This window comes from Equus przewalskii, chromosome 26 (genome assembly GCF_037783145.1).
Source record: "Equus przewalskii isolate Varuska chromosome 26, EquPr2, whole genome shotgun sequence".
NCBI classification, from domain to species: domain Eukaryota; kingdom Metazoa; phylum Chordata; class Mammalia; order Perissodactyla; family Equidae; genus Equus; species Equus przewalskii.
Window position 1 is genome coordinate 23,172,234 of NC_091856.1, and position 27,662 is coordinate 23,199,895.

General features: G+C 42.8%; 1 protein-coding gene across 1 annotated transcript in view; it reads right to left on the minus strand.

Annotated features, from left to right (window-relative positions):
- Positions 1-25,773, minus strand: part of BRINP1 (BMP/retinoic acid inducible neural specific 1) — a 171,947-nt gene extending 146,174 nt beyond the window's left edge. The window contains exon 1 of the mRNA XM_008519176.2: positions 25,215-25,773. The gene's annotated coding sequence lies outside the window, so the exon portion shown is untranslated. The remainder of the gene's footprint in view (positions 1-25,214) is intronic.
- Positions 25,774-27,662: the final 1,889 nt, after the last annotated feature.

Genomic DNA, 27,662 nt, shown 5'->3' on the forward strand with positions numbered 1-27,662 from the left:
CTTGGGAATATTATGCCATTTGTCTAAGGCTCCATTTACATCTCCACAAAATGGGAACCTTACTTGCATTTGCATCACAGCCTGGAGCGAGACCCAGAGTTCCTAAATTCAGCTGCTGGGAGATTCTAGACATGAGACCAATTAGGCTCCTCCTATGGGTAGCACGTGATTTGTGGGCAAAATTAACTCAATGATATTTGTGATGACCTGATATTACTTTCATCTCTATTCCTAAAACATAATTGTTATTATAGCACTGCCCCTATGCTTGTGCTGGGAAATCTAGGCACAGCATCGAGCAAGCAGTATGCTAGATAGATTAAGCACAAGGTTCTGGAACTGAGACACTGCCAGTTCAAATCCTAGGTTTACAATTAATTAACTATGTGACCTTGGCAAGTTGCTTTATTTCTCTTTGCCTCAGTTTACGTATCTATAAAACAAAGATAGATATAATACATCAGGCTGTGGCATGGACCAAATCAATTAACGCATGTAAAGTAGTTAGTTTAGCGCCCGGAGCACAGGAAGTGTGCACTAAATGCTTCCTATTATTATTAGGGCATAGTGTCAAGCTGAGCTTCCTCCAGGTCGCTCTGCGCAATGTTACTCTGGCTGTTGTGCTGTGTCCAAGATGTGACCCACCAGGTGTGACGGGAGAAGGACCCACAGCTGTATAAAGTGCAGATGTGAACAGATTGCTCCACACTGCCTCCGGGGAATGAGATATGGAGTCAGTGAAGGGTGAATTTTAGAAGAACATCCGATTAAAAACACATCAGTAAGAGAAAGCTGGCTATATGGGTCACGTTCTTCAAGTCATAAACCCTGAACTTAACAACTGCTCCATTTCCCTGCCTGGACTCGCTTTTACCATATTCACTGCATCTACAAGTAACTTGATGGATCTGGCTGTTTCAAAATATTTCCTCCTCCTGCCAAGCACCCTGTTTGAAAGCTGCCCCTTCCCTCAAAGGAGTTCTTAAACCTCGAAGCCCACATTTTCTACACTGAATACCTGCCTCCTCATTCTTTATCTCTGTCTCTGTAGGGTGGTTCCTAATTAGGTCAGCGAATCCTTCCTCCCTCACTCTGTCCCTGAGAAGTGATCCTTGGCAGAGACTGAAATCTGAGACACTGTTACCTGCCCAAGGCTGTGCCCTGTGGAGGGGTTGGAATGTCCCTCTCCTGCTTGGTCTCCCTGGCTAACCTCCAACCCATCTACGCAGAGGTAATTATTCTTCCTGGACAGATTAATATAATACATCATCTGTGATGGTTTAGACCTCCACGTGTTTGCAAATGTTGTTCCCACAGCCTGAAATCCTCTTCCCAGACATGTCCTCCTAATGAACTCTTACTAGATCTACAGTATCCAGCTTAAGCATTTTTCCTGCCTCTGCCCCATCTTCAATGGCAACCATGTTGCTCTTTCCTTCAGAGCTTCTACAGCGCAACTTAGGAACATACCTCCACCTCCCAGAGGGGAGATGGGACAGATGGAAAGAAGCGAAGAAAAAAGGTGCCTGAGTCAGAAGACCTCAGTATGTTTCCTCTTCCACTGCTATTCTTTTGTTTCCTTGGGCAACTTACTTAGCATCTCTGATTCTGTTTTCTTATTGGTAAAATTTGGATAATAACTGCATCCTGCTTACTTCAGAGAGTGACAGAGAAAATTGAGTCAATACATATAAAAAGTTTCAGTACCCCACCTTGCACATAGTAAATGCTCTATAAATACACATTAGTATTATTATTTGGAATATATATATACACACATACATATCTATTCAAGCACTTTGATGTTATACTCTATTTGCTTAATATTACTCTTTCTCCTGAACTGTAAGCTCCTTAAAAGTAAAAGCCATACTGTCTTGTTCACTTTTATATCACCAGCACTTAGCACACAGTAGGTACATAACACATATCTATCAATTAAACTCCTCCAGAGCAGAAATATATATACCTTATTATTTTAACCACAGTCTCTAGCACAAAGAGGAGCCTTTCCACACAAGTTCATTGCACGAATAGATGAATCTGTGACTGGATAGATGGATTTCCAAGATAATGCTTACCTGATACCCAGTTCTGAGGTTATGAACCTACCTCCATCTCCCAGTTCCTGGCCATGCATTCAACCTCAAATGCCACAGCCACCAGCCAATTGTGTAAATGCCTTTATTTTGCTAAGAGGGGCACTCAATCAGATTATCCATTCAGCATCCTCTGCTCATGCCTGACTTTTTGTTTTTTAACTCAGCCCCTGCTGTGGCTTACCAAGATCCCCCAAGCACATAAAAAACAGCCTCAGATTTCCTGCTCCCACCCCACATGACCAGCCTCCTCTCATAAACTGAATGCTTAATAAGCATGTATTTCTTCTCTGCACGAAAACAAACAAAAGGCATTGTTGACAAACTTCTGAAAATCAGCAAGAATCCATGCAACATCTTGGATGCAGGTATTATCCAGATGGCAGCCTGATCTCTGGCAACAAGCACAATTCAAGAGAGCTGGAAGCACCCACAACCTCTGTCTCATTGAATATTCACACACACACACACACACACATACCTGATTCTTCTCGCATCATGCACAAACCCTTTCCAGATCGATCCCGTCTTAAGTATGCTTGATAAAAATTCCAGACCCTGAACATCATTCTAACAACTTGAGTTCCCTTAATTCCATTTTCAACTTTTGTTTCATCTTTCATCAACTCCTTTATAATACGAAGGGTCTTCATCATGGTAGCAAATTCCTGGGGAGGATGGAAATTCTATTCCTGAGTGTCTCTATGAAAAAAAATGTTCTATCGGCTGCAATAGTTTCAATATCCCTCACCCCAAAATAAAAGAAAATCTTACTATTCTTCAAAGAACCTTCCAGAAAGAGGAAACTAGGTGGCTCCAAATCTTTTCTATAGGCAACTTTCCCTCTTCAGCCACCCATCTCACTGCATTCTTCATAGCAATACCCTGCTCATCCTTTAATATCCCTCTTCAGGGCGGCTTTTTCTACTTCTCCATCCTACACACATTAGCTTTTTCTAAAGTCCTACTGATTGATGGTCAGTTCTGAATTTGGTTTTATACAAAGAGGTTAAATGACTCTTCCAAGTTTACTCAGCTAATAAGCAGCAGCCAGGAACTTGCACCCTGGTCTTCTGATCCTCAACCGGGTCTCCCTACTCCATCATTTCTGATATGTAAACCTTAGTGATGAGAGGTATCACCTACTGAACCCTTCCTATGTATCAGGGACTGCTCTAAAACCTGTATCTGGATAAACTCGTGTAATCTTCACACTATGAGGCTTTATTACACACACTTTACAGATTGAATAAGTGAGGCAATATCTTGTTAAGTAAACTGCCTGAGGTTATACAGCTAGTTAGCAGGGAAGCTTGGGATCACAACCAGGCAGCCTGGTTCTAGAACCTAAGCCCTCAACCACTAAGCTTACTGAACTCTAAAGCCTGGACTGTAAGCTTCCTTTCAGACTAAAATTTATTTATACTATTGTGCATGCCTCACCACATCAAGCAGCCCTGAACATAGAAAAGGGACTCAATAAATTTTTGATTACTGGGGATTCACTTATTTATCACACATTTAATGATGACCTACTATGAGCAAGATATTACTAGGGTATTATAGGAGATAATGATGTATACAAAGATATAATAATAGTATTCTGGAGGTGAATGTGGGAGGACAAACTTATTCTGTGTGACCTGTAGCATCAACATCAGCCTTTTGGACCCATGGCCAAGACAAATATGAAACCAATTTTTTGGATCAACATGAAGTTATCATGTTCTTGTTCTAGAAAAGGGCCTTTAACTAAACAGAAACTGCAAGTACTATCACCAGCATTTTCTAAGAGAAAGTATATTTTAATCAGCTACATAAAAGAGAGAGAACATAATCTGAAAATAAAAGATTGCCTTTCACATTTAGGTACCAATATTTAGACCAGCATTTGAAAGCCATCAATCTACAAGATTTGGCCAAAGGAGAATGACACAGAAAGGCGCATACATGAAAGAAAAGTCCAACAGGCAGAGGTAGTAGCAATAGAATAAGTTGGAATTGAAGGGTGTAAGCATTCACAAATTGAGACAGAGGCTAAAAATCTCAAGGAAAGTTCAGACCACAGAGTTTGTGATTCTGTGGCTCTTCCTTCAAGGAATTTAAAAATGCTATAAAAATGTAATTATAGAAGGACAAAAAAATAAAGTTTATGGGTTGTTTTATGGCCTTGTCACTTTGGGGTTCTATCTCTGGTGGATTGCCAAGGAAGATAGCTTCCATGACATTATCCAGAAATATTAGGTATCTCCTAAGAACCCACTGGAAAATATGTGAAGGATGTTAATTAACAGAAGCCAGAGTCTCAACTTCCTCCCAGACTCCCATCTCCTCTCCTCAGTGCACCAGGAAGTTGCTCACATAGATTCTCCTTCTTGCTCCAAAATGTCTCCTTAAGAAGGCTGAGAATTGCACCTGGAATTCCACCACCAGAGTGACGTCTTTTTAGAGTTCTAAGGAGTTTTCTTACCCTAGGAGTAACCACAATTTATTACTTGCTCAGCCTCTTCCTCTTTCCCAGCTCCTTCCCGGAGCTAATCAGATATTCCTACAATGCCAGTCTGGGCAGGAAGCAGATGAGATTAACAGCAGAGACAATAGGCAGATGGACTTGGCTTTGGCTCAAGCTATGGGGCTCACCATCTATGCAGGCAAGTCATGTCAGCTCTTTTAACCTCAGTTCCTGTTTCAGTGTAATTGTACCTCTTCCATAGCATCTTATTTTTTGAGTGTTCAATGAAACGATGAACGTAAACTGTTAACACGGTGTTTGGCACAAACGCAGTAAGTTTTCAGTAAAAGGCAGCTATCGTTATTGTTGAGTCTTTTCATGTTCTGAGACCAATTTCAATGTGTGTGTGTTGGTGGGGGATGTCGTTCCACACACCGGAAGGATGTCCTACAATTCAACTCAATTCTGACATTATCTACCAAGAGAGAGCTTCAGATTCAACAGGTTAAGGATTCAGTCCTACAAGACTGACCCTCCCCTAACACTTTAGATGCCAATCACATACCCAGGTTTGTGCTTCTAACTAACTGTCCACACACTGGGGGTTCCCACAAACCCCTCCTTCTCAGGATGCCCATCCCAAACCCAGGTTATTATCTGTACTTCTGAGCAACTGTCTATAAATCAGAGTCCCCATGATCCATTCCTTGGGTTCAATTAATTTTCTGGAGCAGCTCACAGAACTTGGGAAACTAATTTACTCACTAGATCACCAGTTTATTATAAAAGGATATAACACAAGAACTATCAGATGGAAGAGATGCATAGGGCAGGGTATGGGGAAAGGGTGCGGAGCTTCCATGCCATCTCCAAGCGTAGCACTCTCATCAAATCTCCACGGGTTCACCAAACTGAAGCTCTCCGAACCCTGCCTCTTTTGGGTTTTTACGGAGGCTTCATTACATAGGCATGATTGATTAAATCATTTGCCATTGGTGATTGAGTCAACCTCCACCCCTTCTCCCCTCCCAGGAGGTTGGGAGCTAGGAATGAAAGTTTCAACCCTCCAATCACCTTGTTGGCTCCACTGGCAACCAGCCCAGATCTTTAGATGCTTTCTAAAGTCACCTAATTAACATAACAAAAGATAACTTTATCACTCATCACCAAGGAAATTCCAAGAGTTCTAGGAGCTCTGTCAGAAAAGGAAGGAAAGACAAATACATAAATCACAATATCACATTTGGCTACTTCCTTGATTACAACCATCAATGGCTCCCTGCCACCTCTAGATGTCAACTGGAAGCTACCCTCGCTTTACCCCATCATTCCCCACATCTCACTCCCCACGCCCTTTCTCAGTATCTCTGCTTTTGCTCTCTAGATCCATGAAGATATTTTCAGCATGCCTCCATCTGTTTTACCCCTCTGTTACTTTTTTCCAAGCCCATCCCTTTGCCAAGAATGCTCTCCCTACCCTATACCCATCCTAAACGTAATAAGCCCCCTATTCTTTAATATTCAGTTCAAGGTCACTCCCTCTTAGAAGAATCCCCTGACCTCCAAGGAAGAGATAACAACAGCTTATTTATGACCCTATGCCAACACTTATTATGCTGCCATATGTGTGGACTTTGGGAGGGTATGGATTTTGCCTTATTCGTGTCAGTATCACCCACTCCAAAGCAGGACATGATGGTAGCTTTCATCCAGCAAATGTTCCAAAAATAAATAAGTCAGTGAAAGAATGAACAAGCAAAAGGAACTGACACATGAATAGTATGACTGGATATGTGCAGCATGAGTGCAGCATTTCACAATTTGCCAAGCATTTAGGCTTCAATTAAACCATTTGATACTCAAAAACATCCTGGGGCTTTCCCAGTAAATCCAGGCTCAGGGAGTTTTAAGTGATTTGCCAGGCTAAACATGGCAAAGCAAAGATTTGAACTCAAGTTTTCCAATGCCTTCCACACCAAACATAGTCCTTATTATTAAGAACTAACGATAGTTTATTAGAAAACCCCTAATGTAGGATTTAGCTTAAAATTGAGGACAGACAAAAGTGAGAATAGAAAAGACTGTTCCATTGTAAAAGAGAGTGGGAAAACCTAAATAGGAGGTGACTCACATATTCCTAGACACACACAGGGGAGCAGAGTAGCATTGCCTGGGCACATGAGAAAATCTTTAGTTTGGGGGAATGATAATCAATAAGATACTGAAAACAGACTTTGCTAATTTCCTGATGGCCAACCTCATTTCCCGCACTGCATTCCTTGCTACAACTGAAGTTTTAGCCCTTGGAGAGAAGCTGAGAGATTTCTGCAAATGTTTTCTCTTCAACAGATGGAGCAGAAACCGAGAAGCGTTACATGGAAGATGGATCGGTGTGTCACATTTGCAACAATAAAAATACAGCAATGGTTAAAAGCAGTCACAGTTAAATAGAACTAGGAACCCAGGGTTGGCCTAAATCTTTTTTTAATTAAAAGTGAAGGAGAATTTCAAAGTTCTATTTCAGCCCCTCGGAGCCTCAATACAGTGAATTCGGAATGTTTATGTGGCTTGGCTGGTTGTCAGACTGCTTGAGATTTATGCGGGTTCAGGCCGGTTGTAGCCTGAGAAAAAAACCCAGCATAGGAAACTGTGAGCAGAAGTGCAGAGGAGGAGAAAAAACATGGGCAGGAAAACCTGGGTTCAAATCCCAGCTGTGTTTCTGAGCGACTTCAAGAAAATCGTTGAACCCTGAGTGTCAATCACGTCATTGCAAAACAGAAAAACAGGGTGCGCCTAAGAGAATACAGGCTCTCAGTGAAATAATGTAAATGGAACAAGGGAAAGATAATTCCTGCAGGTTTTTACTCATCCTGCACCTCCCAAAGTGAGTCACAAGAGCATCCTGGTCTTCTTCTTCCTCTGCATTCCTTCCTCCCAATTCCTTCTCTCTCTCTCCTCCTTAAGCTTCTGCATCATGACCCCTCTGTGGCATTTGCCTCCTTTTTCTCCCTCTTCTTCCATCTTTAAAGCCTACTTTAATATCTGGATGAGGATTTCACTAATGCTCATGATCACCTGAAATGGACACACCTGGACGCTTTTCGAAATGTCCTGAGTCCTGACCACGGACTTACTGAGTAAGGTTCCAAGATGATGGAGACTGGGATCCTGCCCTCAATCAACGTTCCCAGAGATGGGGACACACACCAGCATTTGGGAACCGCTGTTCCAGAGGAAGGCTTCCAGAGCATAGGTTGTTAGTTGGGGATGCTCTTCAGAACTGCTAGGGGAACTTTTTCAAAACACTCAAATCAGAACCCTACCAGGGGAAATCTAATTCGGTGGATCTGAGTTGAGCCTGGATATAGTGATTTTGTAAAAGGCTTCCAGGGGTTAATAATTTGTGGTGAAGAACCCCTGCAAAGCACATAATCATGTAAGCACTGCAGACAAATTTATTCTAAACTGTCCATCCTCTCTCTCTTGGATGCTCTCCCCCTACAGCTCACACAGACCACACTTCCCTGGCCCCCAAAAACCACCACCCAGATTTGCTTTCTGGATGATTATGATTTCAGCTGGTGCCTACATGTTTACACATACATGTTCATATATATGTAGACATCCACACATATTAAGAAATGTAGGTTAAAAACAAATGCGAGCACATACCACATGTTCATGAACAAATGTGTACACACACACACAAACATACATCTGTACTCACGTACCAGCACACTTAAACACAAAAACATATAAATGAAAGTCTGTATAAAGTATAGAGACTTCATTTCAAATACCAGCTCTGATCATTTCAATTTTAAGAGCCTTAGTTGAAATATCTTCAAAATAGAAACTGTAATACCCATTTCATAGTTGTAAAGTCCAATATATTAGCATCCATGAAAGTGCTTACTTCATTGTCATAGATACAATAGACGCTCAACAAATGTATGTCAAGAACCACATAACTATTTAATATCTTACCTATTCATAAGTACATTCATTTCCCCACAAGTCTATCCACATATGAATGCATAAAGGAATCCAGGAGTGCATTCAAATAAAATTGCATACTCAAGTGAAAAACATCCAAACTCACATTTTATGTGAGCAGTACATGCACACACATACGCGTGCACACACACACAGCTTCCATGGTATAAAGCAAAGAGCTCTGCATACTCCTATAAACCAGGTTCTTCCTGTACATGCCAAAATATGCCATTGGATCTGAAGTCCTGTGAGAGAACATGGAGGAAACAACTACTACACACAAAATGGATGCCAAATTCTTAAAAAGGAAGAAAAGTCTTGGTAATACAAAGCAATACTTCAGAGGAAACATAAGCAAGGACACAGACCAACAATAGTTCACCATGTGTATACAAGAGGAAGCTTTGAAGGAAAAGATAATAAGACCTGATGCCTGAAGGGTTTAGTTATGCAAAGCACTTTTCTAGAAACCCTATAGACGTCATATAGAACCATATACAACTCCTACATCCTCTTATAGACCTTACAAAAAGACCAATACTTCGGGGACTATTTTCTAAAATGACAGCACAGCTAAGTTTGGCCAAAATGAATAATTACAGCATGGATGGCCAGTGAGCAAAGTCATTAATTCCTATTTTGCTTCAAGCTTTCTATTACCTAAGGTAAGCGTTTGTTTTAGGTGTCAATAAAGTCAATGATCACCCCTACACACACACCAAGAACTTTTACAATGTTCAGAAATCCCAGCTGTCTCCACCATCAGTGCCCCTTGGCCAACATATTTTCCATTAGTGTTATTAAGCAGTATTTTTCCTTTATGGCCACCTTTTTCCTGTAAAAATATTCTCAAGAATGTTTGTATTTTTAGTGCTATGTTAGTATTTTTCATGAACTGAGAAGGAGGATGGACCAGATAACCATAAAATGCCTTCACTTCTAGGAGACTCTAACTTCATGATTCTATGATTTTTAAGATTTGGTGATACTAAGGCGTGATTTTTATATTCCATGAATCTTACATTCTATGAGTCTATAAGATTCTGACTCTGAGTTCTTATTATTCTAAGATTCTCTGATTCCAAGGCTTGATAGATCCTAAAATTCTACAACTATGATTCTAAGATGCCAATACTATAAGAAGCTAACACTTTGAGCTTATAATTCCAAGCTGCCATCACCTGGATGCAAATGTAGTTATCAGACTCTTCCCCATGAACCAGATGGAACCTAAGTCGAGATCAAAGTATCTGTTCTTGAATGGGGAAGGGAGAGTGGTTGTGAAAAGAGAGAAGAATGCCCAATCAAGATAAGAGCTCCTAAAATAACGTCTCAAGGTTTTCCAAGCACCTCCCTTAGCCCAATCTTCCTCCTTGACTCCATTCCATGGCCTAGAGATTGAGGATATTTATTGTTAGACTATAGGTGCCATAGAGGCAAGGCTCAGCTGTTTCTTGCCATTTTATCCCCTAGTATCTAGCACAAGACCTGAACATGGAAGGCTCTCAATAAATATTGTATGATTGAATGAGTCAATTGGACTCACTGTAGTTCTCTTCCTGTTCCTTCTTTCCCATTGCTTCCTTCTAACCTTCCTCCACCTTTTCCTCTTTCTCCTCTTTCATTCTCCTCCTCTTTCTCCATCATCTCTTAACAGTATGTTATAACTTCCATGTGTATTAAACATGCAGTCCTCTAGGAATCCAATGATGTATCAATTACGATCCCCATTTTACAGATGAGGAGCCTCAGACTGAGAAATGATCAACTCACCAAAGATCACACAATTAAAGCGAGAGAAAAAGGATCAAACCCAAACTGTCTGACTCCAAGTTCAGTGCTCCTTCCTTTCTCTCACAGCAGCCTTATAATGTTCTTAATAATACTGAAAATAAAACCTCACAAGAGATTAAGAAAATCAATGCCTAGAGAGACACTCTCTATTCCTGCATTTAACTCAGAATTCATTTTCTCAATAAATACCATTTCTCATTTCAAGATTTCCACTAATTGAGGAACTACCACACCCAACTGTTCTTTTCATTTTCGAGCTTTGTCCCCACTTCTTGAGAGTGCTGTACATGGCATGTGTTTATTTTTCAATTAAAGCAAATTAAACTTAATTTTGTTTTGAAAACTTTTTTCAGAATTTCACAGCCCATGGCGAGATAATTGAGACCCTGCTGTTTCTGGAAGCACTATTTAGAGAAAGCAGGCCTCGATCTGACACAACCTTGGAGGAAGTCATCCTTAACCCCTCCCTCTCCCTTGTCCCAACATCTCAGTGTTTCTCCACTCCCTTGCCAATGCCCTAGCCTAGAAGGACATTTCTACCTGTCATCAGAACCATTACCATAACCTGCTTTAGGGCCACCAGACACCTCCTCTCCCCTCCATCCACCCTCCTCCTTGTCTTTCTTAATACCAGACCTGATCAAGTCAATCCTTTTCTTTAGAGTTATCAACAATTTTCTAAACACAGCTTACTTAATATGAGTTCCATGGCTTTATATGGTCCATCCCTGGAATATTTCTCTAGCTTTACCCCTCAGCATGCTCTCCAGTCACACTGGACCATTTTCTCACCCACTTTCTGCTTCGAATGCCCTTCCTCCATCTATCCAACTGGCTACTCAGGCTTCATGGCTCACACAGCCAGACCTTCTCTCTGCTCCCTAACAAGCTGTGGATGCTCTGGTTTCAGCACCAGCACCTGTATTATCTCAGGTTGCACATTTGCCTCCTTATCAGACTGGTAGAGCTTCAGATCAGGAAAATGTCTTATTTATTGGAGATTGTCCAAAATCTGTAACATAGTAGCTCCTCCCCCCAAAAAAGTGAAAAAAAGGATGGGAAGAAAGCAGGAATAAAGTAAAAGAGGGATGGAGAAGGGGAATAAGGAGGGAGAGAATAAAAGCAAGAAAGTAAGATGGTAAAGGCAGAAGGAAGGGGAAAGAAGAGAGAGAAGGAGGGAGGAAGGTGAAACTTACATTAAGTCTGGGAAACCTCCCTTCTTACTCTTCTTTGATAACAATTTTCTTAATATGACCATGATCTCCAAAATAATCTGGACCCTGAAAATTTCTTATATAAAATTTTTCCATACGCATAATATCCTTATTTTTCTATTGAAGATAGATTTGTCTAGTGTGGCGTCCTAAAGTAAGCCATACAGGATATTAATAAGAACTAAATGAAAAACATAGAAAATTGAAACTCTGTGGTGAAATAATTTTGAGAAAGCTTGAATGAGATTCTAAAATCTCCCTCTATTACAGGACTCGTCAGAGCCTTGAATATGCTTATATATGATTTCCAAGAAGAAGGTAGATTATGAAGCACCTCCCAAATTTAGTTGGCCACACAACAGAGTTTTCTTAGAGTTTTAGAAGAACTCATGCACCATGGAAAATGACAAGAAACTGTTCTGCCAGTAAAATAATTGTTGTCTGGGAGTCAGGAGTCTGGAGTTCTAGGTTAAGCATCCCTACTAACAAAGCTTGTGGCCTTTGCTATGACAGCTCCCCTGCCAGAGCCTTATTTTCTTTATCTGTAAAAAGAGGGAAGGTTGGATACAATGGAGTCTAAGGCCCCTTTTAGCTCAGTTCTAACATTCTATAGTTCTGTGATGAAAAACAGACACAAGCTTGGGATCACGTCTTCGTGCCAACCATTTCCTCTACCTGGAAAATCCCCTTTTCCACCTCCACAAGTACAGATCCTTCCCTCCAAGGCCCCTGCCTGCTCTGAGCCCTTCCTGGGCAACTTGGATGAGCATGCTTTCACTCCTAAGTTTTCCTCTGGAAACATTTCATTTCTGTAAGAGGCTGCCTTGAATATAGCTCGTTCTTTCCTGAATTCATTTAATCTGTTGATGGCAATTATATGCCACGTATTGTGATTACAAAGGTGGCTAAGACAGTCTTGCGTATACCTTCTCTTCCCCCTAAGCCCTGGGGGATATGTCATAGTCAAATATGGTCTCCTAAAGAGCTCAGTACAATGACTTGACCTAGGATAACATCTGTCATTTTAGAGCCCCTTTAAAGTTTAAACTAATGATTTCAAGCTGTTTTTTTTCAAGCTTTGGAACTCCTTATTCAAATCACATACAAAAGAGACATAAAGCAAAGCAGATAAGGTGGAGCTGTTCAGATGCAGATGGCAAGCTGAGGATGGACTCTGATCCAGTGTCCCCAGCACAGCCCCTCCTGACTCCCCTGATGAACCTCCAAGGGTTTCTTAGAACCTCGGATGAATCTCAAGCCCTCATTTTACTAGTGAAGAAGCTGAGGTCCAGAAAAGAGATGTGATTTACCCAAAAGAAAAAATGAAGACAGAGTCAGAGCCCAAGTCTTTTGATTTAAAGTGGTAGCCACGCAACCCAGGCTTTCCAAATCGTAATACACAAAGCCCTACCAGTGTGTGAAATGATTCCAGGTGATGCGAAGGTGGTACAGCTTGTCTTTTAAGGGTATGGTAGCTATTTTAATGTGTATTGGAAAGTATGAATCACTTATCAAATCTTTGGTTTTTATGAATATTATTGCTCAGGTCAAGGTCGAGCAAAAAAAGGAAAAAAACTGAGTCCATTTAAATTTGATTTCGGACAAGTGACTTAGAAATTTAGCAAACTGCATTAAAGCATGTGCCTCTGCTTTGGGTCCTTTTCTTACCAAGAATTGTTCACTGATCCCCCACATCTTACTACTTAAAATGTTAATTACTCAAGTAATGCAGATTCATTAAAGAAATATTAGGAAATATAAGTAAACATAATAGAGACGATGAAATTCGTTCATAACCTATCATCCCAGCATAATCACTCAAGTATTAGGGTGCACCTTATAAAATGGCATGCTATACATACTGTGCCTCGTGAGTTTTTTTTAACTTAATAGTTTACAAAAAAACATGTCCATATTGATAAATGTCATTATGAGTACCATTTATTGAGTACTTACTATATATAGGGCATGTTGCTAAGTGCTTTATACATGTGACATTCATTCTCACAGTAAAGCTATTAGGGAAGTACTGTTAGCCTCATTTTAGAGATGATGTTCCTTATCTTCACTCCACCTTCTGACATATAAATGTGTTCCTCTACTATCATTCTTTTTTTTTTTTTTGAGGAAGATTAGCCCTGAGATAACTACTGCCAATCCTCCTCTTTTTGCTGAGGAAGACTGGCCCTGAGCTAACATCCATGCCCATCTTCTGCTACTTTATACATGGGACGCCTACCACAGCATGGCTTTTGCCAAGTTGTGCCATGTCCACACCTGGGATCCAAACCAGCGAACCCCTGGTGGCCGAGAAGCGGAACTTGCGAACTTAACCATTGCACCACCATGCCAGCCCCATACTATCAGTCTTAATGACTGTAGATATTCCATTTATATACTTTGTTCTGTTGTTTCTTTTTTTCTTTTTTCTCAAACACTGATAAAATTCCTTCTTCACACATTTGTACACATATAATTCATTTACTTCTTAGAATGGGGAACTTCTTGAGATGGAAGGATTTGCACTTTCTTTTAAAAAATAGAGGTGGAGATAATGATAGTGGCAGAGATCAAAATAGAGATCTGATCCCTGCTTTCTCTCTAAGGCATCTCCTCTTCTCCCCCTACTCCCCGTTGTTCACCTCACTGCAGCCACACTGGTCTCCTCACTATTCCTCTAACACACCAAGCGCAGTTCCACCTCAGCAACTTTATTCTTACCCTTCTATTCTTGCTGGAATGCTTTTCCCCTAGATGTCCACCTGGCTCTCTCCTTGACTTCCTGCAGACCTCTGCACAATGTCAGCATCTTAGTGAGGACCTTCCTTGCTCACTTACACAAAACAGCATGTGCTCTCCCACCATGCCACCTGTCACCTCTGTTACACTCATCCTCATTTGACACAATAAATGTTTACTCGTTTATTTACTTGTTATCTGTTCCCTCACTAGAATGTCGGCTCCAAGAAGACAGAGACGGTGAGTTTTGTCCACTGCTGTATTGACAGCTCCTAGAACAGTGTCTAGCATGGAACGAGTACTCAGTAAACAATGTTTGTTTGCTTTTTAGATGAAAAAATGAAAGTCACATTTCATAAAAGGTTGTATTCAGGGAGATTTATACCAGTGCCACACGAGAGTGTCTTTTCCTTGCATTCTTGCCAAGACTGGATGTGCTGGCATTAAAAACAAACAAAAAAACATTTTGATGATGCTATATGGTATCACATTGCTATTTTCATTCATTTGATTGCTAGGGAACCTGAATATTTTGGGCTTTTTATAGATTTATTGGCTTCTTGTGTTCTCATTCTATTTTTCACTGGAAGTCCAACCCCCAGATCACATTCTGATAGTAGATGATCTTTTGACCATCTTTGGGCTCATATTCCGTTAACAGAGAAGGAGAACTCTGCCTTAGACATTTTCCCCCACATCTCCTGCTTTTCTCCTTCCTACCTGTTTTCAACTACGTTCAACATTCCGTTCTTTATACATATACATATGTGTGTGTGGAGAAAGAAGGATCAGATATATATATAGATAGATAGATATCTATGTATATATATATATATATATTTATATTCTTTTCTCTTGCAACATCTGGCTTTCACAATTCACGCCACCTCCACTCTGCTATTTCCTGAGCTGCTTTTAAAAGTGCTACTGTTACCAGAGGTGGCTTTGGCGATTCTATTCCCAAGAAAAGCAAGATCTTGGCTCTTGGCTCTGGCCCAGAGTTAGAAAGTAGCTTATTCTATGACTACTGGTCTTGGTCTCAGCAGCATTTGAACTTCCACAACTTAAGGGTGCAAATAAACACGCTAAGCTAAGGTTTCCTGCCTAGACATTGTGAAGTTAAATTACTATTTTAAGAGGCTATGAAATTGGCAGCCAGAAAGCACTGGAAGAGTGTAAGATATTCATGATGCTGACAGATAAAGAAGGAGAGAAAGCAAAATGCAGGTTATTAAGGAGATTTAAGAAGCCTGCATCCAGTGGCGCCTTTTATAACATCTCCTGGAACGTGCAAGGTAATTGCTGTTCTCATTTAGGGATACACAAGACCTCGATTGAGGGCAGGGCCTGAGTGAGACAATGGTTGAAGATTTGCAACAATGGACCTGGCCTAAGACAATAGAGACCAAGCAGCAATGATCGAGCTTGATTTGGGAAGGCCACCAAGCTGCTAAGAACCGGACAATGCCTTAGAGAGGTGGATGGAGGGAGGGCAGTTCAATGAAAGGTTGGAACGTTTAGTGTCTGATGATATGGGTTTGAGACCTGATACTATCAGTTATTGTATATCTTGGGGCAAATCCTTTCACCTCTGAACCACAAGGTTCTCATCTGGAAAATGGGTAGAATAATTCCAACCTCAGAGTGTGACCGTAAAGGGTAAATGAGATAAAACACGTTTAGACATGCAATCACTTGGTAAAATAAATGATAACAATGAGGAAGAGGGGAATCGTGAAGAGGAGGATGATAAACATGGTTCACACAAGAGCATGCAGCATGCTGTCAATTAGCTGCTCTCCCATATTCCCCTGCTGAATAACCCTGTCTTACAGATCAGAAAACCAAATCAAGAGGTACAATGACATGGGCTGCAGGGGGCTATGGTAGTACAACCAATTCAGATACAGTTTAATCTTCAAGAGGAAAAAAGTTTGTATGTAAAAAAAATGAGAGAAAGTTGACGTGGACTATGTTGAAGATGACTTTCAGATGTGATGGCTGATGATTTTATGTCTGTTTATCTGGTTTCTGACCCATGGTAATACAGAAAATAAAGATATCTGCCTTGGCCACTTTATATCTTTCTGCACCTTTTCCTACTCTCTCAGTCTCTCCCTTAATTGCTGCTATCACATTGCCACACTGGGGGAGGGGGATTGGTAAAAATGATTGAGCAAGCTCATTTTCAAGGTAGTGCCTCAAATCTGGTAATAATCTCTTTCCTACAGGACTTTTCCAGTTGGAGAACATACCTGGGGGCACAGGCAACATTTAATCTAATGCAGTAGTGTGTAGTAATAATAAAAAGTAATAAAAGTTAATGTTTATATAGTATTGATGATCTGCCAGGCATTCCTCAAAGCACGTAGCACACAAACTCATCAAACCCCCACAGTACTTCCATGAGGAGTTACTATCATCATTCTCATTTTGCAGACGAGGAAACTGACACAGGGTCATTAGGTAAACGGCCAAGGTCAGAGAGCTACTCAGTGGCACAGCTGGTGTTCAAATTCCAGTGCCCAAGGTTTCAACCGCTACACTTTCAAGTCTAGACAGAAATGGTCCAAATTCTCGACATATCGTTGACTCAGTGTGTGGCCTTGGACAAGTGGCATCATTGAGCTGAGCCTCAGTTTCTTCACCTCTAAAACGGGGGTTGATACCACCTATGGATGAGCTTGTTGAGAATATTCAACAAGATATCTATATTAAGTACCCATTACTGCACAAAGAACACGTGACATGCTTGTCACATACACTTTCTTACTCCAAGAACAGCTTTATAATTGTGACATTTCAGCCACGTCTAATTATTGTGGATGAAGATCCTTCCAGAATCCCCTCAAACTCCATCCTATGTTCTGCTAAAATGTATAATTCCCACTGTCAGGAATGGGATGGGAGGAGAGGGTGAGTAAAGCTATAACTGATTTGGTAATATTTTCAAGAATCGTTTGTAAGGCTTCACCGGACTTTGAATGATGCTATCCTGTTGATATGCATTCAGAATAAAATTCTTTATGACCCCTCTCAGATCCCCCTTGCCTTGACCATCTCTGATAATGGCACTTGGCTAAGACCATTTCATCTCAAAAAGCTGGGCTTCCAAAATTTGTCCTAGCTGAAAAACCATATCACCACCCCCTGCCAGGTAATTTATTTTTCAATCTTTCCCCTTCGTACATAAACACACCAAAGCACTGATTTTCTTTTTTTAACGGGCCCTGTGCTTTGTGCAGTTATTTTTAAAGTGCTAGCCAAGGCTCCTTGTAGATCCTTTCCCTATGATGTGCCTATAAACTCAGAGCCCAAAAAATTGCATGAAAAATTTAGCTTTTCCACTACCGTGTAAACTGAAACATACCTACTTATGGCAGAAGCCTCTGTCACAGTTCTCAGCATTGTCGTCCAGGTTTATCTTGGGGTTTCTAGAGTCTCTAGGAATTCCACAGCCCACCAGAATTTCATCTACTTTTGCGGATTGCTGATTCTTAGAATGGAGACGTGAGAACTGACCTCTTGGAAGTGTGGGTCCTCTAAAAACAATTGTATCCTAGATGTATGCCCTTCCTCCATCTGAATCAATTCATAATCTGTAACTTGGCTCCTTCACATTATCCCAGGGATCCATTATTTCTCATAGACGTTCCCACTGGCTCATTTGCAGGGCCTTTAAAAGGCTAGATAAATTATACCTGAGAAACCCCTCTGGGCCAGTATTGGGTTAACCCTCACAAAGGGTTCTAGCTGTTCGGATGGGCCATTTACTTGGAGCCCTGCTGCTCCGACATTTGCAATTTACACAAAAACAATGGCATCTTGCTTTTGTTAATTGCCTTATGAATCTACCTCCTCACCCTTGGGGGGATACAGTCTCTTAGCTGTTCCCAAGATGACCCAACATGCTTGTACACAGCTCAGCACCCTGTGAGAAAATTGTGCAAACCAAGAACAAGATTTGTTGAGAATGAGATATTTTGTGTCTTTCTATTCCTATGTGTGTCCTCCAATGGACAGCAGACAGGCCTGGTAATTTACCGCTCTTGACCTTCTCACACCCAGTCTTATTCAGTCTATTCTCCTTAAGGCCATCTGCAATCTACAAAAGCTAGTTCCTTAGAGATACAAAAATCTCCCTCACCCTCATAGGAAAAAAAGAAATTAATTTCACTTTTCCTCAGTCTCATTATCTTCTTAATTGTCTTCTTTGCCCCCTCAGTAGCACAGACTGTCTATGGATTTCTAGACAGCCTTTTCAAGCTACTGTGTTCCAGGAGGACAGTGCGTTTCATGCTACCACTTAATCATTTTGATATTAAAAGTTACAATAGCAGCACATCTATCCCACTCAGCCACTTTGTCTGAGTCACAATATGTGCCCTGAAGTATGCCTTATTTTTGATTTGCTTGTTTTTGAGAAGACATCTAAACCTCGTGATGAACCATGGCTGCCATGTGTGTCTCTATCTCTGCTTTTACAAGAACTTCGTCATGCAATATTTCCAAAGAGCTGGGTGACTCCTTTCAGTGAGGCAGGCCGCTGTTTGGTGTTTCTCAATTGGCAGAAGGCAAGCCCAGAGAGGGGCAGATGTATTTGTAAGGCGATCCAGGCATAAAGTGGTAGGAGCCAGGACTAGAATCTGATGCCCTGAGTCTCTGTGTTCTTATCATATGAAATTTGGCACTAATGGAGATATAAAATGAAAAGATACAGTCTCTGATCTATAAGACCTTAGAGTGACTGCCACCCTCCTCCTCATCATCACCCTCACCACCTCTCTGTCTTCCTTTAATCTTCCCCTTCCCCAAACTCTCACAGAACTTTTGAAATGACAATTATCAGTCTACCAAAAATGATACTTGTTAATGGGTTTGTAGATTTCCTCTATTAGATTGCCAGCACCTAGCAGAATTCATCACCATAACCCCTAAGTCATTTTGGTCAAGGCCTTTCCCAGACAAGATACGCAATAAATATTTGCTGATCCAAATTGATTCCAGCTTTCATCCTTGTTCACCAGACCTCATTTCAATGACCTTCTCCCCGGGTATTCATTATCTTCCTCCTCTCTATCCATGTCCTCTCCTCTAGTTTCTCTTCCTCCCTTTAGATTTTGGTATTTCCAGGGTGTGTAGCACTCAGAGCAGGACTAGAAATTAAGATCAGAAGAATTCATTGAAATGACTGATTAAAAGTGGACGTGATGAAAAGCCATCAAGAGTCCTTGACGATGAGCTTCTGTCGATCTCCATACTCTCTTTAGCTCAGTCCTCAGATTACCTGCTCCCCAAACAGGGAGATTTCAAGGAGGAAATATCTAGACTTTTCACTCCCTCATCTCGTACAAGGACTTTGAGATCTGGCTCCTGTCTGTTTTTCTTATTTTCATCTCAAAACATTCTCCTTCTTATTCAAAAGCTTCAGCCACACTGTCCCTTAGATTTTCTAAGCTTGCCCCTGTTTAGTGACTTCATTTTTGTTTTTCTCTCTGCCACATGGCTGGTTCCTTCTCATTGAAATCTCAGCTCCATTATCACTCCCTTAGAGAAGTCTTTTCCTGATTATCCTATCAAAAGTTATACAGACTACATTTGTTTCTGGCCTATTACCCCAAATTATTATTTACATAACACTTACTATTATATGAAATTATTTTGCTTACGTGTTTGGTTACTCATTTATGATCCATTTTATTTCCATTAGACAATGAGTTTCATGGACACAGGACCATGTTCATGCTACATTTCTAATGTCTGGATCTGCACTGTTCAGTATAGTAGCCAATAGGCACATACAGCTATTTAAATTAAAATAAAAATTAAATAAGATTATAAATTTAGTTCATCAGTAACACTAGCCATATTTCAAGTTCTCAGTAGTCTCATGTAGTTAGTGGCTACCATATTGAACGGCATCGAGTACATATCCATCACCACAGAAAGTTCTATTTGACAGGCACCGATCTAGACCAATGCTTAAAAAATGGTGGGTGCCCAATAAATATTTGTTGAATGAATGAATGCCCCCTTTTAACCCTCGCTCAATTTCAAGTCACCCTCCCCCTTTTGTGGCTTTTAAACCCAGTAAGTGAGATAAACTACAGAATGCCCACAGGACAACATCCAGCTTGGTTAGGGACTCAAATGAATATTACAGGAGACGGGTGTGGAAATAGGACCTTCTTGTCTGAAAGAGAATACTTGTGGTGATATGATTATGCTTCCACAATATGTGAAGAATTGATAAGTGGAAGAGAATTATACTTGTGTTGTGTGATTTCAGAGACACATGGGTAGAAGGTAGATTGTAGGGTCAAGGTGAGAAAACATTCCAACAAAGCTCTCTCTACACAACATAGGCTGATTTGTGTGATAATGAGTTGACTGTTGCTAAAAAGTACTAAAAATGAGGCTGAGTGGCCATGTATTATGGGCATTACAAAAAGAATTCTTGATGCTTAAGTAAGAAGAAAGTTTTGGTTATTTAGAAACTTTAAAACACTGACATTCTCTGATCCGGTGACTCTCTGACTCCTTCATAACATAAGTTTCAAAGAGTTAATAATATGCCTTCATCTATTCCCAGCATCTACCGAACAACCCAATCTTGTTGGTCATCCACAACGGGTACCGTTAACTCAGAGGTATGCTGGAAAGAGCAGAGATACTGAAGCAAGCAAGACTTAGGTTCCAGTTCTAGCTCAACATGTTGGTCATGTGACCTTGGGCAAGGGACCTAGCCAGAATGAGCTTTACTTCCCTCTTTTGTAGAAGGGCTGTATCTGCCTCACCAGGTAGGAAGGAAGATTAAACGAGAACAAAACTGAAGACCCTGGAACACAATAGGGTAATGTTCACTTCCAAGTAGGTGATGTGATTTTGAAGTCATGATTGCATTGCTTTGAGGGAATATGAAACAATTATCAGAAAGAGTGAAAGAGAGAGAGATTACAGCTGCCTTTGAGACTGGACTTCAAATGCAACAGCAAATATTTATGGAGAACTACTGTGTGTCAGTCCCTGGGGATTAAAAAGATGCTCATTGGATGACCATATTTAACAGGACAAGCTAGACATATACCCTTAGAGGTATAAAACGGGGCACAGAGAGACACAAGCTAAAATAGAGTTTCAGATAAAATTATATGAAAGAACATGGGAGAAAAAGATTAATTCCAAAATAAGATTTGGGGAAGACTTCTTGGAAGAGTCATTTGAACTGGATGTTGGATTATAAGGGTACGATTTTTAAAAGTAGAGGCTGAAGTTGGGAGATGGAGGAGAGAAAAATAAAGGCGTTTTTGCAGAAGGGGTTCAAACGGAAAACAGTGAGGCAGATTATTTGGGGAATGACATTTGAACACTTGTCCTCTTCATGTGACCCCCTTCCTATGTCTTAACATGATTACCAGGAGTTCCGTGGCCAATCTGTTAATCTTTGAATTTTGACAAGGGGGATGAAGGGAGAGAAGAAGGGCAGGATGTGTCTGACCTCAGTGGCCAGTTCAGGTGATATGTACTGGTGATTTCATCCAAGGAACTGGGAGGAGACAAACTGGAGGATGCAACCCAGAAAATGTCTCCTCACACATTTGCCCCTTGGGCAAAGACCTTTCCAGAGAAATAGAGGATTTTGCGGTCAATAGCATAAACTCTTGCAAGCACTAAGAAGGAGATGTTTTATTTGGATTGTCCAGGGGAGAGCGTTTTTAAGGTCCTCACCTGTACAGTTTCAAATACATTCATTGCAGCCTGAGCTGGGCCTTCTGAACTCAACGGGGGCCCACCAGCTGATTTGGAATTTCTGAGCTGGTTCTCTTTGGTTGAAATGGAGTCACAGCTCCCCCTTCTGGGAGCTAAAGTGCCATCCAGCCCTGGAAAAGCCTGCATGAAAAAGGCTCTATTGCAGATGGGCCCAAACCCCCATATTTTTTCTCAGCGCTCGTCTGTACCCTGAAGCGAGCATCCAGGGAGGACACTTTTGCATGGGCCTGAATCTGACTTTCCATGGGCCTATCTTTCACAGGGCTTTGAATTTCCCTTCCCTGGGACTATGAGTCCCAGTCTTCGTGTGGGTGATGCCTCTATTTACGGAAACAAAATTGTGTGCGGAGGTTGCAATTCTCTTTTGGGGACTATAGCAAGTAAGAAAGGTTTCTGGATCTGTGTGCGTGTGTGTGCATGAGTGCATGTGTGCATGTGTGCTTGCACATGCTCCTGTGACTGTAATATGTATAACTGTATAGGGGTAAGATTGTCATTAATATAAAGAAATTAATTTGCCTGAAGTATTTGCATCAGAGGATGGGTGTACACTTTGTTCTCTGGAAAGCAAAACATTCCTTAGTAAAGAGCTCAGGCACAGTCCAGACACTCTGCTGGATTCTGTCTACCAGTTATAGTCAGTATGGGGTCCGTTTATGCATAATTTCTAGAGGCATTGGAGAAAGAACGTATCGTCTGTGTGTCTGTCCGTCTGTCTGCTTGTCTGTCTGTCTAGCGGGGAGAGTAGTTGGGGCATTGGACACTTTCTCTCCAGTGTCACGTTTCCAGATGGAGTAGCTTTGAAATGCATCTCTGAAATGAGAAGTTTGATGAGGGCGGACAAGCAATTGTCTTGGATGGGAGCATAATGGCAGTTTAGGGATGGAGAGTAATATATAGTCCCTGGGCAGTGTGGTGGAGTGGAAAGGACATTGACCTGGGTGTCAGGCATCAAAGGTTCGAGCCCTGGGTCCATAACATCAACTCGCTAGAGAATGTTGGGGAATTCTCATCCCCTCTCTGGGCCACAGAGTCCTGCCTGTCTGCTCTTTAATATTCCTCCCAACCTCAATTGCCTATGAAAAAAAAAGATAAAATGAGAGCAGTTTCTAACATGAGGTCTCCGCCTCCATCTTCGTACCCCCACCCAAAATGAACTAGGGAGCTCTGCTGTGACACGAGTTTCCCCAAGCAGTTTCCTTATGGCTGTGTGATGGTTTCAGCCAGAGGTATCAGCCTCTAGCCAGAGAATGGTGTGTCTGCAAGTGCCTGCAGGTAGCACCGTCACCCACCCGCCAGGGCAGGTTTCTGCAAACACATGTTTGCTTTTATCTTTCCCCAGAAGAACCATATAGCCAAATGTATAAATTTTTTTAAGACAAGCATATTTCTACTTTTATTTTCCCCAAAAGGTCTTTTTAGTGGCTTCTTTCCACCTAGGGTAGACAAGCTGTGTCCCAGCTTCTCAGCCCTTGTCCTCCTCTAGCCTCGCTGCTTGAGAGCAGAACGGCTGCCTCTTACCTTGGGAAAGTAGCAGCTGCCGAGTCTGGAAGCCATGCTAACAGCAGTAAAACTCAGCATTTTTGCTGAGTAGGGCAAGCCTTTAAGAGGCAGCCGGGAATCAAATCAATGGCTGGCCCCAGACTCCAAGCCCAGCAGGACCTAGCCAGGGTGGCCAAGGGACTTACCTAGAGAGCCTCCCGGGAGGTGGAGGGAAGAGGAAAGAGGGACTTGAACTGTCTTCCTTACTGAGATGCTTCCCACCACCCCGGTGCCCTTGGAAGCATTTTGGAGCCAAGCAAGAGATGTGAGGTGCAAATCCACAGCAGTTTAAGTCAATTACAGCCACATTCTGCCTTGAGTTCCCCACCCACAACCGGTTCCAAATTGTAGGTTTCCCTCAGTACTGAAACACACACACACACACACACACATACACACACACACACACACACTACCTCTCTGCCTTCTCCCAGTATCCTCCTAACTCCAGTGGAGCCAGGAGGAGGCACAGTTTAGGAAGGTTCTCTTGGGGCTTCCCAAGCCCGTGTGAAATGGGGAAGGGAAGGAGGAATCTGTCTTAGGGAAGTGCCCCATCTGTCTCCTTCCATATTATCCAGAGCTGCCCCCAAATGAAATTTCCTCTGTGATCCTGTGTAACTATGATGGATGATCAAGTCCCTGAGGACTCTTTCTCCTTTCCCTGGAGGGAGATCCATGCAAACTTGCCAGGCTCGTCCCCAAAAGCAGCAGAAGCAGGAGGTGCTGTTAACACTGTTATGATTACAAACAGAGAGGCAGAATAGACTGTTCCAGACCTGCCAAGCCCCAGATAAGGGGCCCACCGCTGACTTCTCCCTTTCTCTGTAACCCACTACCCAGTGACTCCAAATTCCCATCAGAATCCTGGAGTCTGCCCAGTGTAGAATTTAAAGCCACAGCATCTCTTTGCCTCAGGGTTTGGCCATTTCTCTTTCATATTAAATGGTGAGTACAAGTGTAGCAGGTCTTTATCCTTTGGTGGAATTTTCCTCCAAGGGTACCAATATTGGGCTAAATAAGGTGCCATCCTCATCCCCATAATCCTTCCCAAAGCCCAGAGCCCCCAGAGGAAGTCCACAGCGGGTTTCCCGATGGCTACGTGATCCTATCTATAGTAAGGATCCCATTCCGTGTAGGCTAGAAAGATCTAATTAAAAAGACCAAGCGCACACATACAAACACATACGTACAAATATGCACACACACATCGCGTCTTAAGTAGGTTACAGGACCTCTCTTCACCCCCTCCCCTACACAAACACACACACATCACAAACACACGCATCAAACGCTAACGACGCCGCACACGCAAACACACACTAGCACCACATCAAGTTTCCACCATGGTACACACGTCGGGAGCGCGCGGGGAGCACACAAGCCACTCACTAAAACCCGCATTTAACCCTTTGCGCCCCAGAATACAGAGACCCCTCTCCCCTCCCGGGAACCCGAGAGGACTTGGAAGCGGGGGGGGGGGGGGGGGGGGGGCGCCCGAGGGAAGAGGGAAAGGGTGCTGGGAGGGGGAGGGGCAGGGCGGGCGGGGGCACCCCGAATGCTGTCCAAGGGCAGCGGGGCTGCCGGGCGCTGCACCCGCCGCCGCCTTACCTGGAGTCAATGTCCGTCTTTGGCGGAGAGCTGCGGGCGGACGTTTTTTATTCGGCTCGGTGGGAACTTGGGAGAGCCCTGCGTCCAGCTCGCATACCGGGAACGGCGCGGGGACTGCAGGCGTGGGGGTACCTGGCTCCTAGCAGCCTGGCTCATACTCAGCCGTAGAGTCCCCTTCGCTGGTCCCGAGGACAGGCATGAATCCCGGCTCCGCAAGGCGGTCACTACTCCCTCTGCCTCCTGGCTCTCTCGCTCTTGCTCTCTCCCTCTCGATCGCTCGCTCTCTCCCTCTCTCCCTCGTTCGCTCGCCTGCGCTTTCCTCCTCCCCCCGCGCCAGATCAGTTCGCAGCGTGGGGACCGGGAGCGAGGCGGCTAGCGAATGGAGAGGGAAGTCCAAGTGCGCCGCGGTCTCCGGGCGGGGAGCAGCGGAGGCCGGGCTACGCGGGGGGAGGGACTTACCCGGAGACGGGCGAAAATGAATGGGGGAGCGGCTGCCTGGGGGCGGGGAAGGAGGAGCCAAGGGCCGGGGTTTATTCTGAGGAGTGTTTTGTACATCTTTAGGCGGAGGAGGAGAAGGGAGAAGAGGAGAAATGAGAGGCCTCCTCCGAGGGAGGGGAGATCTGGGTGGGCTGAGGCTGAGCCACTGGGGAGTCTCGTGGGTCTGGGGATAGAGTGGCTCGTCTCCGTGTATGAGCACCCGAGAGAACTGTGTGTGGTGTGTCTGCGCAAACCCTCGCATCGTGGTGTTCTTAAGCGTGTCTATAGCTGTGTGCGTCGCGAGTATCTGAGCGTTTCTGGGTATGCGGGTGCTTGTGTTTCTGTGTGTCTCTATCTGAGTGTGGTTTTGTCTCGGGAGGTGCCCGTGTGGGTCCGTTTGTATCTGTGTGCCTCTCTATGAGTATTTAAGTCTCGTTTGTTTCTCTGTACGGGTAGGCATGAGCCCACGTAACCTCCCAGAACTAAGCAAGTGTTTCTTTATGTGGGCAGGATGTAGGGGTAAGAAGCTGAGGGGACGCAAAGTTCTCTCGATCTCACCAGAGGCAGGAAAGGGGCTAGGGTCTGGAGGCCAAGGCGTTATTATAGAGAACTAAAGACTCTGAATCTAGCCTGAGATACAGGCTGGGGTTGCTGTCAGGAGGCCTCTCCCTGAAGCAGAAAAGAAGACTAGTACACAATCTGAATTCTCACACACTGAATGTTCTGTATGTGTGCTTACTTTACTTTTTTTTTAATTTAAGCCAAATCAGCAGTGAAGATTTCTAGTTCCTGGAAACTTAGGCAAGGGCCGGTGGCATCGGCGAGGCTACCAGATGGAGGGGCAAGGAGCAATAAGGAAAAAGTGATAAGAAAGATAAAGGAACCTAGATTTATAAAAGTACAGGCTCTGGACGGGTTAGAATCCTGTAGCTATGTGATCTTGGCCAAATTACTTACCTCTTAAGCCTCAATTCCTCATCTGTATGATAGGATAAGATAACTACCTCTCTAACATGGTTGGTGTAAGATTTAAATGAGTTAATGTATGTAAAAGCATTCAGAATACTCCCTGACACCAAGTGAGTGTTCAAAGCATGCTATCTCTAATTATGATTGCTATTGTTACCAATGTTATTAATATCCAAAGGGCGAGAGGAGAGACATGTGACAACTAGGGAGGTCTAGAAGGATCTAGGGGCTTGTGAATTAGAGGAAGAGGAGTCTTGAAACAAAATGGAAGAGAAATTCCTGAGTGAGGAACTGAGAACTTGAGGAAAAAAAATTATTTCACAAGGAAGGAGAGAAAAAAAGGGAGAGAGAGAAGTGACTAGGATGAGCCTGGGTTTCAGCAGTGCAGGACCCAGGAAAGCATGGAGAGAGGAGGGGAGCAGTAGCCAGTTCAAATTTCCTCTCTGCTTCTCCTGCCCTCTAATCCAAATGACGGGTAGTCAGCACCACGGACAGCTCTCCAGCCACTGACCAACGGAGAGCTTTCTCTGCCTAGAAGCATCTTCTCCCTTTTTGCTTGGGCAATTTTCTTCTTCCATTGGCTTCTGGCCCAGGTTCAGATCCTGAGCAGTGGTTCCTGAGGCAGCTATGACTTTGATTCTGACCACAAAGAAAGACATCCACCACAAACACTGCTTCTCCCATCTATTTCGGTACGCAGTCCCAGGTTGCTATCTTATTCCTTCCTCTCTCCTTTCTTCATTCTCTTCTGCTTTTCCTCGCTCTCTCTCTCTCTACCCCATCCTTTCCTTTATCCTCTGCTTCTCCCTCATGCCCCAGCTCAGATATGCCTCCTTCAGTGAGTGTAGGCAACAGCAGCTCTGCCGGGAATGCAGTTCTGAAATCAGTTTGAAACAACCTAGTCAGGCAGCTTTAGAGGAGGACCAAGGTACAGACAGATTCCTCTCAGCTCTTCTTTCATAATCAGTCTCCCAAGATGGGCTGTGGTCCAGATGTCTTCGA